This window comes from Suncus etruscus, chromosome 2 (genome assembly GCF_024139225.1).
Source record: "Suncus etruscus isolate mSunEtr1 chromosome 2, mSunEtr1.pri.cur, whole genome shotgun sequence".
Classification (NCBI taxonomy): Eukaryota; Metazoa; Chordata; class Mammalia; order Eulipotyphla; family Soricidae; genus Suncus; species Suncus etruscus.
This window is the reverse complement of record NC_064849.1, coordinates 102,078,563-102,096,888: the sequence shown is the minus strand read 5'-3', so window position 1 is coordinate 102,096,888 and position 18,326 is coordinate 102,078,563. Positions and strand designations below refer to the sequence as shown.

Below are 18,326 nucleotides of genomic sequence, written 5' to 3'. Positions count from 1 at the left end.
CTTCCTCTTGATGCCCAGGTTGGAGGGGCCTTAGGTCTAATGAGATTTCTGAAAACTGCTCTTTTTCTCCAGAAAGACTGACTCTCCTCTCCTCTCCCCTCCCCTCCCCTCCCCTCCCTTCCTCCCTCTCTCCCTCTCCCTCTCCCTCTCCCTCTCCCTCTCTCTCTCTCTCTCTCTCTCTCTCTCTCTCTCTCTCTCTCTCTCTCTCTCTCTCTCTCTCTCTCTCTCTCTCTCTCTCTCTCTCTCTCTCTCCATCACCTCCCCCCATTGTAGATGCTTTCTTTTTAGTTCCTAGTAAATCTGCTTGGGTCTGGCCATTTCCATTTTCATCTCTTGCTCCAAGAGGCAGGAATCTGTGGGCACTAATAGTCCCCTGGCCTCTGCTTTGCATGCAACTTCTCCTTGAGATTTCCAGTCCTGCTGTTTCTCTGTGGGACCTTGCCCAAAATGGTGAGCACCCCCAATTGGCCTGTTCCCAGATAATCAGGAGGCACTACTGGGAGGTGAGGCTGAGAGCTGGAGTGAAAGGGTATGCAAGAGAGAAAAGAGGCAGGTACATAGTTTTCTTCACCTTCGGTTCTTGCTTGCGGTGAGATGGGAGCCTCTGGACACTGGAGACTGGGAGGGACGTGGTGTGAATAGGAAGGAAGCAGAGTAGGAAGGAAGCATGATGAGAAGAGATGAGGGCTGAAGCTGAGGAGAAAGCACTGAGTAATTGTCATTTGAGGGAATAACACTAGCTTTGCCCCAGGAGTTGACAGGAGAAGTGCAATTTAGGAGAAACATCAGAGATGGTTCAGATGGTTCTGGCAGCAAGTTGGGCAATGGCATGAGGACATCCTGGATGAGTCCAATAATTTGGGCCAGAGCATTGGAAAGAATGGATTGACTAGGGAGAAGCAGAGCAGATGTGGTGAACAGTATCTAGGGCTCACCAGGCAATGTGTAAAGTTTAGATGCTGCTAATGTGATAGCAAAGAGGAGGCAGCACATAGCTGGTAGAGACATGCCTTAAATTTCCCAATGTTAACCTGAATCTCCTGGGGACATCATTAGTGTGGAATGTCCAGGCAGAGGCTCGGACGGTGATTGCTTGAAGAAATAGAAAGAACAGAGCGGTCTGAGCACTGTGTGAAGAACACTTTCAGATTCAGGATCCGGGCAGGCTGTGCTGCATAGTCTCTGCGAGAAGGGGCCTGGGTTTCGGCCATGGACTTGAGGGTGCCTTTTAGCACAGCCAGCTGCTCTGCAGACTGCAGAATTCCTGGCTGAATTTCCCTCTAAGCACTGCCTCTGAAGCAGGAAAAGTCACAGGGCTTTCCTGTCCCCTCAGCAGACTTTCCTTTTTGCTAAGCCAAACTCAGCAGCAGGAGGAAGCCAGGGTGGAGCAGAACTCTGATGGGAAAGCTCACTTCACCGCCTGCCCCACACTACTGGGCCCTGCCCCAGAACCTTTCTCTCAGTTTTTCAGATCCTCTTCCAGCATAACCAGACTCCAAGCTACTTGAGCTACTAGGCCCATCACAGCCCAGCACCCAGCTGCTGCCTGTGAGTTATAGTGCATACATATAGGCATCAACTGTCTCGTGTTTGTTCCTCAGTGCTTTCAAGTTTAACTAACATAGATTCTTCCCCAGGCCTTTTTAACTTTTCCTATTACCCAAAATATTGCCTAATTCCTTGGCTTTTCTTTGGAAGTTGGGAAGGGAAGGAAACCTAACCCCCTCCATTTCAATCTTAGCTCTTTGCAAAACCAAGATGTCTTTGACCTTTCCCCTGGATGAATACCATGTGCTCATAAAACAAATCTCTCAAAGCACCGTGTCCATCTGCCCTTCTTTGCCAGCACTTCTTGTCCTATCATAACTAGAGTATTTATTCTTAGGAAGTTTCTGGTAAATAATCCCTTGAAAAGCACCATGACCAGTCACTTGCTTCCCAAGAAAGTGGGTGTGTTGCCAAACACTTTTAAGCCCTCACTGGGTGTGTCATATGCAAATATCCTTTGAAAGGAAGAAGCTGCTCATCCAGGGAGCATCATGGGCGAGCATCTGGCAGAGTTATCTGGGGCAGTGCTATTTCCTTGGAGGTGCCTCACACTCCTCACACTCAGTTTTCTCAGCTAGCTTTCTGTGGGGAGGGACCCCCAATCTAATTCCAATTACCCCAATTCCCAGAATGCTTCGTACTCACTCTCATGAATATTTAGCCCTGCTCTGCAGCTTTGATGGTTTAGGGCTCAGCCCAATAGTCATGCAGTGTTGCTGGGGACTTCCAAAAGCCCATCTGGCTTTTGTGGGGGAAGGAAGGAAGTGGTCCCAAGGATTGAAATTGAGGCCTTGAGCATATTGGTCATGGGCTCCAGATCATGCTAACTCCTTGGCTCTCCTTTCTACTTTGCTAAGAGCATTGCTAGCACTTTCCTACATCTCTCAAGATTTGACTTTTTTCTTTATTTCATGAGGAAATGCCAAGACATGGTTGGGACTTTGCACTTTCCGTTTTGCAGAAGTCCATGTATTTGTTTTTCTCTCAAGCCCATTTCTCTCTCTCTCTCTCTCTCTCTCTCTCTCTCTCTCTCTCTCTGTCTCTGTCTCTCTCTGTCTCTCTCTCTCCCCCTTTATTTCCTGAGTAAAATTCTTGTACTGAAAAATAATAAAAGAGGGGCTGGAGCCATAGAACAGCGGATAGGGCATTTGCCTTGGATGTGGTCAATCCAGGTTCGATTCCCTGTATCCCATATGGTCCCCCAAGCCTGTCGGGTGTGATTTCTGAGCATAGAGCCAGGAGTAACCCCTGAGCACCACTGGGCATGGCCCAAAAGCAAAATAATAATAATAATACTGTAATAAAAAGAGCATTTCTGGTTGTCCTTGAGGCCCCCTTTGAAAGGGGTCACATGACTAGGGCATACATAGGTTGTTGTTTTTATTTGGGGAGTGTTGCACCTTACCACCTGGGAAACCATGCAGGGCTATGGTTCAAACCCAGATAGCAAATAGGGTTGTTGCATGTTCAGGCCTTGGAAACATGCTACCCAACGTGCAGTTCTTCTACCCTGATCCTAAATCCTCCTGATAAAGAGTTTCTACATATTTATTCTTTTTATTTATTTGAAGCAAGATAGGTTTTATGTTTTGTTTTGGGGCCACACCTGGTGATGCTCAGAGGTTACTCCTGGCCATGTGCTCAGAAAAATGCTCCTGGCTTGGGGGACCATATGGGACACCAGGGAATGAACCCAGGTCCGTCCTGGGTCAGCCACATGCAAGGCAAATGCCCTACGACTGTGCTATTGCTCCGCACCCCTGAAGCAAGATAGTTTTTATGAAAACTTACTTAGCGAGTATGTAAGGAGAAAGAGAAGATGTACGTGTTGAAGTGAGGACATAGGCTTCTCTGAAGTGGAGAAGACAGCAAACCAAGATATGTAGAAATAAGCTAGTGAGATCTGTATCTTTAAGGGAGATAATGGTGTGAAGAGCAAGCCAAGAGTTTATATATATATATATATACATGTGTGTGTATGTGTGTATATATATATTTTAAAGGTCAGACCTGTTTTAAAGTTCTAAATGGGCACTCATATAATTCATTTCCTTAAAAACAACAACAACAACAACAAAGTTCAACAAGAGTCCTGGAATTTGTGATGACAGAATTAAAACCAAGTCTCTTGAAGCAGGGAAGTGGCACAGAGGGAGAGTCCTTGCTTGGCAGCTTGGCATATGTGAGGCCTTTTGTTTAATTCCCAGCAATGCCCTCTCTTGCCAAAAAATAAGAGAATAAAGGAAAGAAATAAAGTTGTCTCATAAATCATAAGTGAAGCCAAAGAAAGAAAAGAGAGGCCTGTATGCAATAATATTATAGACTTACAGTAATTCAATATTAGTATAGATACAATTATATTATTATAATATAAAAATGTAATTTATAATTACTGAAGGTAACATTTTGATTCACTTGACAAACTATATTCTTTTCCAAAGTGGACCTGGAACAATAGCCCAGAGATAATAGTACATGAGCTCTGAGATAGCCCACTTAGGACCAAATCTCTACCATAATGATGTGAGCCTGGATAATGTGCTTTTATTTATTATTTAGTTTAGGTAAACAAGATCATGTGATTATTAATGCTTATGATTTTAATGTACTCAGCTACACCTCATCACCTCTGAAGTGCAGCAGACAAGTTTTTTCATCCATTTCTGTAAAGTGATAATAAAGAGCCTATCCTAGAAGTACTGGCACAAGGACTAAATGAGATCATCAGAATATGCACAAAGTCATACCAAGCCATAGTGATTACATCTCTGTTGCTCTTGCTTCATTCCCTTCAGTGAAATTAATTCCAGGTAAATAAAGACAAAACTGTATGAAACAAGACCAGTACAATTACTAGACTGAAATGCATTCAAATACTTTTTGATGAACCCAATATAAAACCCAGAAGCAACAAAGATAGACTGATACACTGGTTACATTTTCTACTAAGAGGTTTAGTACTATAATTGCCATCTGGAGCAATGGTATAGGTAGGACACTTGTCTTGCATTTGGCCGAACTGGATTCAATCTTTAGTATCCCATATGGCCCCTGAGCCCACCTGTGTATAGAGCCAGGAGTAAGCCCTGAAAACCACCAGGTATGGCTCCAAAGCAAATAAACAAACAATACTAAAATTCCACCAAAGTGGAATCATTTGTTTCTACATACAACAGCAAAAGACTATTATTTCTCACATGTTAAGAGCTGTTAGGAACCAATAAGAAAAAGACAAGGGACCAGAGTTATAGCACAGCGGGTAGGGTATTTGCCTTGCACATGACTGACTTGAGTTTGATCCCCAGCATATTCATATAGTCCTTGAGCCTATCAGGAGTAATTTCTTTTTTTTTTAAATTACTTTATTTAGGCACAAAATAGTATATATTGGTTTTTGGGCCACACTGGCAGTGCTCAGGGATTACTCCTGGCCCTGTGCTCAGAAATTGCTACTGGAAGGCTCAGGGAACCATATGAGATGCTGGGAATTGAACTCAGGTCTGTCCTGCGTCCACCACGTGCAAGGGAAACACCCTACTGCTATGCTATCTCTCTCCGGTCCTACAGAATTGTCTTAATTTAAAAATTTGTTCATTGAGTTTATCATAGAATATACACTAACCTTCATCAGTGCACTTTTCCTGCCACCAATGGCCCCAGTTTTCATTCTATCCCCCCCCCAGTCTCTCAGACAGGTATTTTATCTCTCTCTCTCTCTCTCTCTCTCTCTCTCTCTCTCTCTCTCTCTCTCTCTCTCTCTCTCTCTCCCCTCTCCCTTTTTTCCATTTTAGACACTGTGGTTACACTATTGTTAATGAAGGGGTTCCATACATAAGACTTTGTCTTCATTCAACACCCAGTTATTGTCCCAGTTATAATCAGTTTCAACTATCATGGTCATAGTGGACCCTTCTTAAATCTAACTACACTTTACTATCTTTGTGGCAAGCTTCCTACCATGGACTGGTCCTCCTGTCCCTCATCTCTATTTTCTCTGGATATTACTGCCATCCTAATGGTAATGATACAAACACACAAGATATTATCTTTTATTTTTCTTATATCCCACAGATGACTGAGATTATTCTATATCTATTCCACTTCCTCTGACTCATTTCACTCAACAAAATAATTTCTATTTTCCCAGCCTTTTGGGAAAACTATGTGAATATTTCTCAAAAGCCAGGAGTAATTTCTAAGTGCCAAGCCAGGAGAAACTTCTGGATGTGACCCCCCCAAAAAACAACAACAACAAAACAACAACAATAACAACAACAAAAACCAGAAAAAAAAAGATAGGGGCTGGAGTGGAGGTGCTAGTGTTAAGGCGTCTGCCTTGCCCGAACTAGCCTAGGACGGACCAGGGTTCAATCCCCCCGGCATCACATATAGACCCCCAATCCAAGAGCAATTTCTGAGCAAATAGCCAGGAGTAACCCTTGGTTATTGGGTGTGGTTCAAAAACAAAAACAAAAATAAAATGATAAAGACAAGGAGTGGAGTGCTCCAGAAAACCTGGCAGAAGACACAACTGTGTCATTTGCCAGAAAGAAAATAACACTAACCAAAAGAGAATGAAGAAAAACTGGTTGTGACCACTTCTAAAGAAAACAGCGTCTGTGTATGCCCAGTGTGCCTCTGTATATCTACCTCTGTATGAATCTAAATGCCTAGCAAGGCTGTAACATCAATTCATAACCAGTTGGAAAAACAGGGATTATTACTGGTGATCAAAAGGTGGAGTTTGTCCATGTCAATGAGCAGAGTAGTAGTTATTAAAATATCAAAATGCATACTGTGAATTCAATAATACTAGGAAATTTGTCATATTCATTATGGCATTGTTTATAGAGAAGAAAAAAAAACCCAGCCTATCCATCAAAAGAAATGAGGAAAGTCAAGCAGGGCACATTTCTTTCTTTTTTTTTTTGCCTTCCCTCCTTCCTTTCTTTCACTTTCTTTTTTTTTTTTGTATTTTTTTTGGGGGGGACTCACACCCCGCTGTTCTCCTGGCTCTGTGCTCAGCAATTTATCACTCCTGGCAGACTCGAGAGACCATATCTGAATCCAGAGATCAAACTCAGGTTGAAAGCGTGCAAGGCAAATGCCCTACCCACTGTGCTATGTGCCTACCCACTCTGGCCCAAGCAGGGCACATTTCTATACAGAATTACCAAGAAAAGAGTTGAAAAGAATAAAAACAGAGCCAACTGCAAAAATGAGCTGATGTCCAAAAAGTAGTGAACAATGTTCCAGAAATCTTGTATGCATAAAACCATCTCAGGGGAGGAGTGTGGTACAATGTGACGTGTACCAATGTGGGAACAAGTACCCAGGCAAATCCCACTGTTGCCCATTGAATCTGCAGCCCCTTTACACCTAAGCTCATGGTGCAGTTGTTGTTTCTGACTGGAAGAACAAGCTGAGCCATTTCTGTTACATAAGGTGCTAAAATGTTCTTAGAACTGTTTGGCAGCGGGCACCCCAGTGTCCAGCTTTCCTTTCTCCTTGTATCCTGTGTTCATGGGCCCCCTCTGCCTCTTCAGCTCCCTTTCCCTGATATTCCTCTGTGCTTCCTCTCCAGTCCCCAAATGAAACCTGTTTGTATTTCTGCATTGTTGATTTCTTCCAGAATCCAAAATTGACCCCTAAAACTAAGCCAGGGCTTGGGAGGGGCTTAGTACAGCTCTTGCCTGGCAGTGTGTGAGGTTGTGATTTTGAATTCTGACATTTTCCCCCATTAGTGCAGTCCCAGGGAGAGCAAGGGTGATCTCCACTCCACAAGTAGAAAAGGCCAGCTCTGAGACAGGGAGGACAGTTTTGTGGGAGTGCTGCCACGAAAGTCCCTGCTGTGACAACAAAGAAAGGGGGAGGGAGAGGAAGGAAAGGATAAAAGACACATCAACTTCTTTCTTTTCCTTCCTTCCTTCCTTCCTTCCTTCCTTCCTTCCTTCCTTCCTTCCTTCCTTCCTTCCTTCCTTCCTTAATTTTTTTTATTTTTTAACTAACCCAACCACAGGCATGTTCATCATCACGATGCTTATCAATAAATCTTCAGTCCATTTCCCCTTTTTATTCGTCTTTTTCTTCTTTCTCTTGTTCTTCTTCCTCCTCTTCTTCCTCCTCCTTTTCTACTTCTTCCTCTTATTTTTCTTTCTCCTCCTTCATTTTCTTTTCTCTTCTCCCCTTCTTCCTCTTTTCCTTCTTTTCTTCCTCCTCCTCTTCTATTTCTGCCTCTCTTTTTTCTTTCTCCTCTCCTTTATTTTCTTTCTTCCCCTTCTTTCAATTTTCTTGTCTTCTTTTTCTTCTCTTCTTTTCCTTCTTCCTCCTCCTCTTTTATTCCTCTTCTTCCTTTTTTCTTTTTATTCTTCTTCCCCTTCTTCTTCCCCTTCTTCTTCCTCTTCTTCTTCTTCTTCTTCCTCCTCTTCCTCTTCTCACATGTCTTCCAACTCTTCTTAATATTCTCTTCCTGAGTCTCTGGGACTCAAATGATTCCTATGTTCTTTTTATTGAGTTTATCAAAGATTTCTATTTTCATCTGTTCACATTTTTTGAGTAGTTTATTCATTGTCTGATCAATTGCTTTTTAAGGTTCTTTTCTAATCTCCTCTGCTGTATGAAGTTGTTCTGCATCTCATCCTCTGGTTCACTGACCTCATTCTCAGCTGCTGTTACTCCCTTGGAAAGGCTTTCCACTGAGGTTTTCATTTCATCTACTGAGTTTTGCACATTTATTGTTGAGTTTAGAGTTTTCTGAGTTCTATCACTGTGGTATGTTCAGTTGAATCTATGCTTGCTTTGAGTTCTTTGAGCATCCTCCATATTAATACTCTAAACTCATTATCTGAGAGGCTTTTCAGGTCATCTTCATTTTCTATGTGAGGTGTTGTCATGCATTGTTTCCCCATTGCAACACTTGTATAATGGTTTTTACTATGTGCTGTGAGGAGGTTCATGGGTTAGAAGATGTACAAAGCCATGCTCCTCTGGCTCCTCTGGCTCTTGCCTTATTGGGTGGGGCCCTTACCGGATTTGGGCCCTGGAGATTGTGTTCGATGGCGTCTTCTTGGCTGTATTGTGCAGACAATCAGACACATCAGCTTCTAACACAGAAAGATAGGCCTGGATCTGGTGAAGGAGGGAGATGAGAGAAATGCTTCCTCTAGTCTGGATGTGCTCACACCCCTAATTCAGTTCTGTACAGGTCACAGGGATTCCATTATTTCCACACTTGAACCTTATGCCCCAAGAGGGCTAAAAAAGCTGACACTATTGGTTGATTCAGATATCAATCATGTCAGATACTAGTTTAATGAGGTTCACTAGCTCAGCCTCATGGAGTCAGAGTTCGAGAAAAATGACTCAGTGGGTAGACTTAACTGATGATTACCCTCTCCTCAAGGGCTGGTGCTTTTTGCAGAAACACATACAGGAGCACGAAGAGTTCTTTTCATTTGTTTTTCTTTCACTGTGGAGGCAGAGTTTACCCCAGCTCTATACTCAGTAATCAGGGAACTGTATAGGGTGTTGCAGACTGAACCTGCATTCACTGGTTGTGCACTAGGCAAGCAGCCTACCCGAGTACTCCTACATTTCCCCAATGTTTCTTGTGTTTTAACATTTTCCTCTTTGCTAGGACTCTTGCAATTGTGACTTTTTGAGCTGACTTTAGATTTTATTCTTGGGCTGGATGGATATGATCTTCCTCCTAAGTCAACAGTTTTAAATAACTCAGGGAGTTAATGGCTTTAGTGATTTCATATCTTAAAATAGAATTTGACAATATAGTTAGTGTGTTTACTAATCCTCTATCATTTTACAGACAGAGAAAAAGGAAATAAAAAACAACACAGCTATACTTTACTTCTTTAGCATATTTGAAAACAAAACAGTTTATATGTCCTGCCAGTCACCTCCTTTCCCATGGGAAACACTGTCACTACCAGTAGACTTAAAATATCTAGACTCAAAAAAAAATAAATAAAATATCTAGACTCAGAGTATTTGGGGGGGGGGTGGTGGTCACACCAAGCAGTGCTCAGGGGTTATTCCTGGCTCCATGCTCAGAAATCGCTCCTGGCAGGCACGGTGGATCATATGGGATGCCGGGATTTGAGGCAATGACCTTCTGCATGAAAGGCAAATGCCTTTCCTCCATGCTATCTCTCTGGCCTCTAGACTCAGAGTATGGATGAAGGACCAGTACTACTGATTTGATGAAATCTCAGGTTGCATCTTAAGCCTATTGGATAGGAATTGTCATATATATAAGAATGGGAGATTCAGAGACATTTTCTTGAGAAACACTATTTTGAGAAGAACAGCAGTTTGGAGAGATACTACTATTTCAATATGGATTATATGATTCTAAATATACTCTCCACACAGAAAGGGAAAGAGGCACCAGCTCCTTTCCTAAGAAGGCATTTTGCAGTGCTCCCAGTGGAATATAGTGGTCAAAACGGACATGGTACAAGCAACCCTTTTTAGAGACAAATTCTCTACCTTGGACTTTGCCAACTGACTTTCACTCATTTATTTACTGAATCCTCACAATAACCTATGAAAGAGGTCCTTAAATAGGTCCTAATCTGTAGTGAGGAAATTAAGGTGAAGAAAGGTTAAAAAGAACTTGTTCACGTTTGATAAAGTTAATCCAGAATTTGAAACTAGATGAGTCACTCACTCCCCAGAACAGGCCTTTCCAAACTAGCATGTTTCCTGTATGTCTGCATTGCAGAATGGACATGAGGCATAAAGAAATTTACCAATAGTGGCAAATCCAGGAAAATGTTAAGAAAAAAATCCAACAGGATTTCTTGAACTAAAAAGGCACTCTGCAAAGTTTTTATGAAAGAGAAAATGAATCAGAATTATTTATTTAAAAATATTTTTTGGAAGCCGGAGAGATAGCACAGCAGTAAGGCTGTAGCTACATGATCAACCCAGGGATGGACTTGGGTTCGATTCTAGCATTCCATATTCTATAGCTCTACCAAGCCTGCCAGGAGCAATTTCTGAGTGCAAAGCCAGGAGTAACCCCTGAGCACTGCTGGGTGCAGCCCCCAAACCAAATATACATATATATGCATATATACATATATATGTACACAATATGTATATATACACATATATGTATGTGTATATATATACCTATATATATATATATAGGTGAGGGATATAGCTCAGGTGCAGAGCACTTGTCTTATATGAGTGGGGCCCTGAGTTTTATTTTTGACACTGTAAAATTAAATAATTAAAATGTCCACTAAAAATTAAGTACAAGCATGGGGCCAGAGAGATAGCATGGAGGTAGGTCATCTGCCTTTCATGCAGAAGAACGGTGGTTCGAATCCCGGCATCCCATATGGTCCCCTGTGCTTGCCAGGGGCTATTTCTGAGCATAGAGCCAGGAGTAACCCCTGAGTGCTGCCAGGTGTGACCCAAAAACAAACAAACAAAAAAAATTAAATACAAGTATATACTCTTTTTTTCCTTTTCTTTTCTTTCTTTCTTTCTTCCTTTCTTTTTTTTTTTTTTTTTTTGTGCCCATACTCGGTGATGCTCAGAGGTTACTCCTGTCATGTGCTCAGAAATCGCTCCTGGCTTGGGGGACCATATGGGGCATCAGAGCATTGAACTGTGGTCTGTCCTAGGTTAGCACATGCAAGGCAAATGCTCTACCGCTTGCACTGACACTCTGGCCCCCAAGTGTATACTCTTAAATTAATGTTTTTGTTTTGGGGGGGTCACATCTGGTGGTGCTCAGAACTTACTTCCGGCTCTATGTTCAGGGATCACTCCCTTGCAGGCTTGGGAGACCAGACTGGGTGCTGGGGCTTAAATCTGGGTTGGCCACATGAAGGCAAGTACTGTTGTACTATTGCTCTGGCTCCAAATATTTTAAGTATGAATGTATATTACTAGATAAGAAAATATGTATTATTAAAGCTAAAGTATAAAGTACCAGCATGAGATATGCCAAAAATAATTATTTAATTATAAAAACAAAATTTAGAGTAAATTATGAATCTAAATTTTTTTTTTATTTTTGGGCCACACCCAGTGGTGCTCAGGAGTTGCCCCTGGCTCCACATTCAGAAATTATTCCTAGCAGGTTTGGGGGACCATATGGGATGCTGAGGTTAGAACCAGGGTTGGTCCCATGCAAGGCAAATGCCCTCTCCACTGTGCTATGTTTCTGGCCCCAATTCTAAAATTTTTTGAGTCAGAAGATATTAAAGTCACTAGCATTATGACTAGGTAAGGAAAATGTGTTACATACAAAGAGTGGAATATTATTTAGCCTAAAAATGAAAGGATATTCTGATACTTGCTATAATATGCTAAACTAAATCAAAGCTAGTTACAAAATGACAGGTACTAAATGATCCTCTATTTACTTTATGCACTATAATTTTTGCATAGTCAGATTATCAGAAATACCTCATTGCATAGAGATATCTAGGGAAAGAAGGAATTTGTGGAGTTTTATTGAATGAAAAAAGATTTGGTCCACACCCTGAGATGTTCAAGAGTTACTCCTGTTTCCTGTTTCAGGCAGTGCTCATGTGTATTGGGGGCTGGAACCAGGATTGACTATATGCAAAGCAGATAAGTGCCTTAACCCCACCTCTCTAGTATGGAGAATTTATTTTGAATGAGTACAAAATTCTAGTACTGAAAAGTGCAAGGAGTCCTGGAAGAGGGTGGCAATGATGACTACTGGGCATATGTACATGGACTTAACAGTGCTGGCCTGTAAGCTTAAAAATAGTTTATATTCATAAAATGTCCTTTTATAAATTTCACAAAACGGTACAGGAGTGGGGAGGAAAAGCAGCTCACTAGAAAAAAATATATGCATCATCTATCACAAAGGATTAAGATTCTACAAAGATATAGCTCTTTTGTAATCAAAAGACATAAGAAAATGCAATTTAACAGAAAAAGGAGCAAAGGATATGAGAAGATAATGCAGAGATCCACACAAATGATCCATAAATATTTAGAGATTGAAGCACAGTAGCAATTGGCAAAATGAAAATGAAAATTCTAGACAGAATCTCACCAATATCAGATTGGAATTTTAGACACTTAATATTTTAATAATAAAAGGTACCAGTGGGTGTTAGGGAGAATGAGGAAAAGATTATCATGCTCTGAGTTTATATTAGTACATGGGGTGGGGACAATTTGAAGAATTGTATTGATGGAGCTGAGAAATGGAAAAGCACTTGGATGCAAAGAGACCTTTCTTAGCAAGCTATTCCACCAAAATACTCAGATAAATGCATTAAAGCATCATTGCTAATGCTGAATAACTGCAAACAACCTAATGTTTATCACCAAAGAAGAATACGGACTGGAGTGATAGTACAGCAGGTAAAACACTTACCTTGCACATGGGACCCAAGTTTAATCTCTGGTGCCATATATGGTCCTCTGAGGCCCACCAGAAATGAGCCCTGAGCACAGTAACTGGGAGTACTTTTAGGGGTGTGGCCCTTCCTGCCAGCAATACCTCTAAAATGGATGAATACATTACATTTCTACTGTGGAGTCACAGACGGCCATTAGCAAAGGAGATAAGGACCAATTTGGAAAGAACTCTAAGATAGGGAAAGGAATTCTTTGAAGCCAAAGACAATAACTGGAAGAAAAATTCCTGCTTCATGTAGCTTCAAGGAAGTCTGCAAGAGGGACAGATTTTGTCTGATAAACCCGGGATCTCTTATTTATTTCATCCCTTGTCTGCCTCCCCCATTTCACACATAAAATCAGAGAAAGTTCCACTTATTTCAAGAAAAGGAGTGCCAGGGTTTATCCTGTGAAAAAAAATAACATTCACAAAAACTTCCTTCTCCCTGGCCAGCAATGCCCAGTCAATCTCCCATAAGAAAAAGACTCCTTCCCCTTGTCAAATCACCTTACTACCTTGCCTGGGTCTTCTTTCAAACCTGAAATCAGAGGCCAGATCAACAGTGCAGTGAGTGGGTAGGGCACCGACATTAGGCTGACCCCGGTTCAATCCCTAGCACCCTATATGGTCCTCTGAATCCCACCCGGAGTTTTTCCCTGAGCACAGAGTCAAGAGTAAGTCCTAAGTATGGTTGGGAGTGGTCCCCAAACCAAACCACCACAACAAAATAACCAAATGAAACACATACAACAAAACTGGACTTGGTTCCTTTGTTTCAGAACAAAAAAGATGAAAAAAAAAAGTTAGATATTTTGGAACCCCTCAAGCTAGTCTCTGTGGGTATTCCTGATGGGTCATTCAGCTCAAGAAGAGGGTAAAAAAGGGATTAAAAAAAGGATAAAAAAAAAAAAGAGGAGTGTTACCTGTGCTCCCCTCTGCAGCTCCTGTCCTACTGGACACCTAAAACGATCCCTTTCCTTTCGGTGGTCGCTGAGACCAGAGGCTTAGATTGATTTGCTGGGGCAGCAGTAGCAAACCAATATGTAAGTCTCAAGGACGCACGTTTCAACCACAAACTGGGGCTGATCAGACAGATGTGAGCTCCCAGCCACTGGGGACATTAGGGTCACCAGGGGAGATGCCAAACTGGACACAGTTAAACCATTCAGATAGGTAGCTGGAGGTAGAATGCACTCCTCTGCAATTCAGGAATGACTCAAAACACAGCTATACATGGGAACTTCTAGTCACATGATGGGGGGGGGGGCTTCAGTTTCCAGGGTCTGCTTTAAGCAGCCTAGGAGAGACAAAGCAGGGACATTAGTTAGCCCCACCCTCAGGGCCATTCAAAAAGGACCAAGAGCTTGAGGCCCAGTGTAGTGATTATAGCTGGACTCCAAAACCTCCCTCTCCCATTTCCTCACTGTGTGACCTTGAAAATTTACTTTTCCTTTCTGGGCCTGAGTTTCTTCACTGATAAGACGAGAATGAGTAAAACTAGCACTTCTTTGAGATTTAACACATCAGTGTCCAGTACATATCACCACTGGTATGTGGTTTAATGTACACAAACCGCAGCGCCTGTGCTAAGAGAACTAGGACATGTGATTTAGAATGGTACTGGGGCCATGGTGAGAAAGAAGCCTTATTATTTTGCAGTCGAGATAACTGAGGCGAAGAGGCAACACAGCACTTGGCCAAGATAAGTTTAATTAATGACAGCTAATTCCACAGTCTGTTGAGGTGGGAATAAGATCCAGAACTTCTTTCTTCCCAGCTCAAAATAAAGAATACATTTGAGTCTATAACGATGCCTTCATCTATATACCCTGCTTTCTTTCCCTTTAACCCTCATTCTCTCCTTCTGGGTTGGAGATAAGTCAGTCCCCAAGTGTCTTCCTGCTTGCTGTGGACTTTTCTCAGAAGCCCTCTATCCTTTCTCCCTAAATCCCCACCCACCCACCCACCCCCAACTTCAAGCCCGGGGATGGACAGATACACTCCTGGATCAAGGACAGGTCAAGGGGCTCTCAAAACAGGATTCCTTGGGCTGCTCCACTACAGCGATACCAGACCCAGCTCGCGCGGGGCAATGGGTAAATGTGGGTGCAGGCAAGGTTCCCTTCAAGGTCCTCCATCCCTTGCAGGGCCTGTAAGACCCTCTCCCCACTCCACTCCTGCAACAGGGTGCAGAGGGAAGATTAAAGGGAGACGAATCCAAAGCAAGAGCCAACGTGGTGGGAACTAAGATATAGGATTGCGGGGCCAAAGTGATAGTATAGTGGGCAAGGCATTTGTCTTGCATGTGGCGGACCTGAGTTCGACCCTCAGCATCCCATATGGTCCATAGAGCTCGCCAGAGTGCAGAGTTGGGAGAAAGTGCTGTGAGCAATGCTGAATGCGGTCCCAAACAAAAGTGCAAGAAAATCCCGCAGCGGGTGCTGGGAAGGGACCCCCTAATTTATTCCTGGGGGGGGAGAAGCGGGAAGAGGGAGAAGCGGGGTGCATCTGCTCTGGACGCTTCAATCTCTGCCTTGCCAGGTAGGAAAAACTGACCCGCATTGCTTAACCCGGCCCCGACTATCGGGCCTGGAGCCCCAGGAATCTAGGGGCCCAGGACGGTGCCTTAGAGGGGACGAGAGGCCATCTGCGCGGGAAGCGCCCAAGGGCGATGGCGTTTCCCGAGTGGGTCCGTCGGAAAAGCGCCCGAGGAAGGAGGGACGGATGGCGCGGATGGGACATTGAGGGGAGCGGGGTCCGGGGATACTCACGCGGGGCGGCAGAGCCGATCCTTGGGCGACAAGGAGGCCACAAGCGGGTGCAGACGGCCGCCGGGCTGGACGCGCCGTGGCTGCCCCGCGCGCGAGTAGAGGGCCCGGCTGGACGTGCCGAGGCGGCCCCCGCGCTCCCGGGCTATGAATCAGCTGTGGGCGAGGGCGGGGAAGGGAGCTGCCGGGAAGATCCCGGGGAGGGCACAGGGGCTGAGCGAAGACTTTTGCAATTTCCCGTCCGGCTGTGTACTCTTGGTCCTTGGGGGACCCGCTGGAATCCGCCTCCTTGGGGTCCCCCAGGAAGAGGACGGGACCCCGCGGTGGAAGGTGCGGCCCCGGATCCAGCTGGGCGAAGACCGGGAGGAAGTGGGAGCGGCCTGGGGGAGCCCAAGTGGAAGCGGAAAACTCTGGCGCGTCCCGGGTCTCAGGCCGGGACCTACGGGGGTGCCCACCCGACGCTGCGGCCTGGGGCTCCCCGGCAGAAAAGCTCCTGGCAAGGGACGAGCGATCAGTCTTGAACCTGACGCTGTAACTCCGACGTCGGTGGTGCGTCTGTCTTGCAGATAGATGCAAGGCTCCGAGTTGGATCCCCAGCAGAACTGCCTGCCCCTTCCACCCCAACAATAACTTTGCAGCCCTGGAGCCCCCCCCCCCACCCCCCAGAGCATCATCCCTGTGGCCCTGCTGGCCCAATGGCCATTGAGCTGCTTGACTCCACGCTCCAAGAACAATGTTCCATGGCATCCTCCCCCTATGAAAAATATAAACAAAACCCCCAAGAAATAGTTTTCATATAATAAAGCTTTGGTTTTGGGTTTTTTTTTTTGGGGGGGGGGGTGTTTAGTGTCACACCCAGCAATGCTCAGGGCTTTTTTACTGGCTCTGTACTGAAAAATTCTCATGGTGCAGTGGATTGAACTGGGTCAGCCGCATGCAAGGCAAGCAACCTATACTATTGTTATTCTATTGATCCAAACCTCCCACTTTTTTTTTTTAATACTCTGATGTACTCAGGGTTTACTTCTGGCTCTGTGGTCTGGGCCAGAAATTAAAATTATTTAAATTAAAATTAAAAAGTTTTTAATTAATATTTTTTATTTAAACACCTTGGTTACCAACATGATTGTGGTTGAGTTTCAGTCATATCAGATGACACCTCCCCATCACCAGTGTAACAAAATAAAAAATTTTAATTTATTTCCTGAAACCCAATAAATTGGTGACAAGTCTGATAGAAATAGGCAAAAATCTACTTAAAGCCTGACTGTGGAGATAGTGGAATAAGAAAAGTTTTATGTTTCTGATTAATAAAACGTTTGCTTTACAAATTAAAACAAACAAACCCTGTGTAAACATAATCATTGGATCCCAGTTCTTATTTCCTAGAAATGTCCCCATTAGGAGTTTTGTAGCTCTGTGTCCAAAGCATGTGTTTCTCATAAGATCTGCTTCTCCACTCTCTGACTTACCTTTCCCCTTAAAAATGCCTTCCAGAGGATGCACAGATAGTTTAGAGGTTAAGTAACTTCCCTTGCAGGCAAGAGGACCCAGGTTTATAAGGTTGCTCACTGAGCTCAGATAGGTGTGGTCCAAAAACCAACAAACAAAATTGCCACCCAGTGTTTGAAATAGGTGTTTCAAATATAGGGGCTTTTGCAACACATAGCTACTCCATCTTTATAGTTTTCAGCCCAATGAAAAACATCCTGAATGCTTGCAAAGCTATCTTCAGGCTAAGATGGTCTCTGGGATTCTTGGGTGAGTTGACGTGAGTTCAAGACTGGCTCAGGTCTAGGTACCTGGGGAAACACTCCTATAGTCGATGGTCTGGTCAGACTAAGGAGTGTGGGGGAACAGAAGCAAAAATGAGGGGAGGGGAGTGTTGCCCATGCAGGGTGTCTTCACAACCTCTTCTTAGTCTATTAAATAACTCGCTGTCAAAACAATGGCATGTAACGTTTGTTTATTTTTATTATTTTGTATTTTTCTCCTTTTCAGTGTCTTTCCAGGAGAGTAACTTTTTAAAAGACAAATACATTTAAGTACCTGATGGTAGCACAGATTCATGATGCATCTAAATATTTTATGATTATTAGGAAAAGGTATTTATGCCTAAGTAAATTATGGTCCTTCGCCTCACCTCTCATTAAGAGTTGCAGAGTCCATTAACTTAGCCTTTCTCAGATATAAGGAAACCCAGTCATGTGGGGTCCCAAAGGATTGGAAGGGCTTTCTGATCTAAGCATATCAGTGTATGAGCAAAAAAAAAAAAAAATCCAGTTATTTTCTTTATAAAAAATCTTCAGAGGAGTGTCTCTTATAATATGAAGAATTTTTACAGATTGAGGATTAACTTACTTTATACTATGGAAGAAAACAGGCATAAAAATATTGGTGTAAACATACAATTAACCTATTTTGTTTCTATTATAGTTTCTTAGGATTAGCCCCTTTTCCAGGGTCATTTGCTAGAGCGCCTGTAAATTTGTGATCATACACTTATCATAGGATGTTAGGGCCCGGAAAAATGATCCTACATGGAAACATTCTTGAAAATTTTATTGTGGTAAAGTAAGAGCATATTG

The 18,326-nt window shown here is 43.2% G+C and overlaps 1 protein-coding gene across 1 annotated transcript in view; it reads right to left on the bottom strand.

The window, feature by feature from the left end:
* OSMR (oncostatin M receptor) overlaps nt 1-15,844 on the bottom strand; it is a 66,239-nt gene extending 50,395 nt beyond the window's left edge. The window contains exon 1 of the mRNA XM_049769047.1: nt 15,742-15,844. The gene's annotated coding sequence lies outside the window, so the exon portion shown is untranslated. The remainder of the gene's footprint in view (nt 1-15,741) is intronic.
* Nucleotides 15,845-18,326: the final 2,482 nt, after the last annotated feature.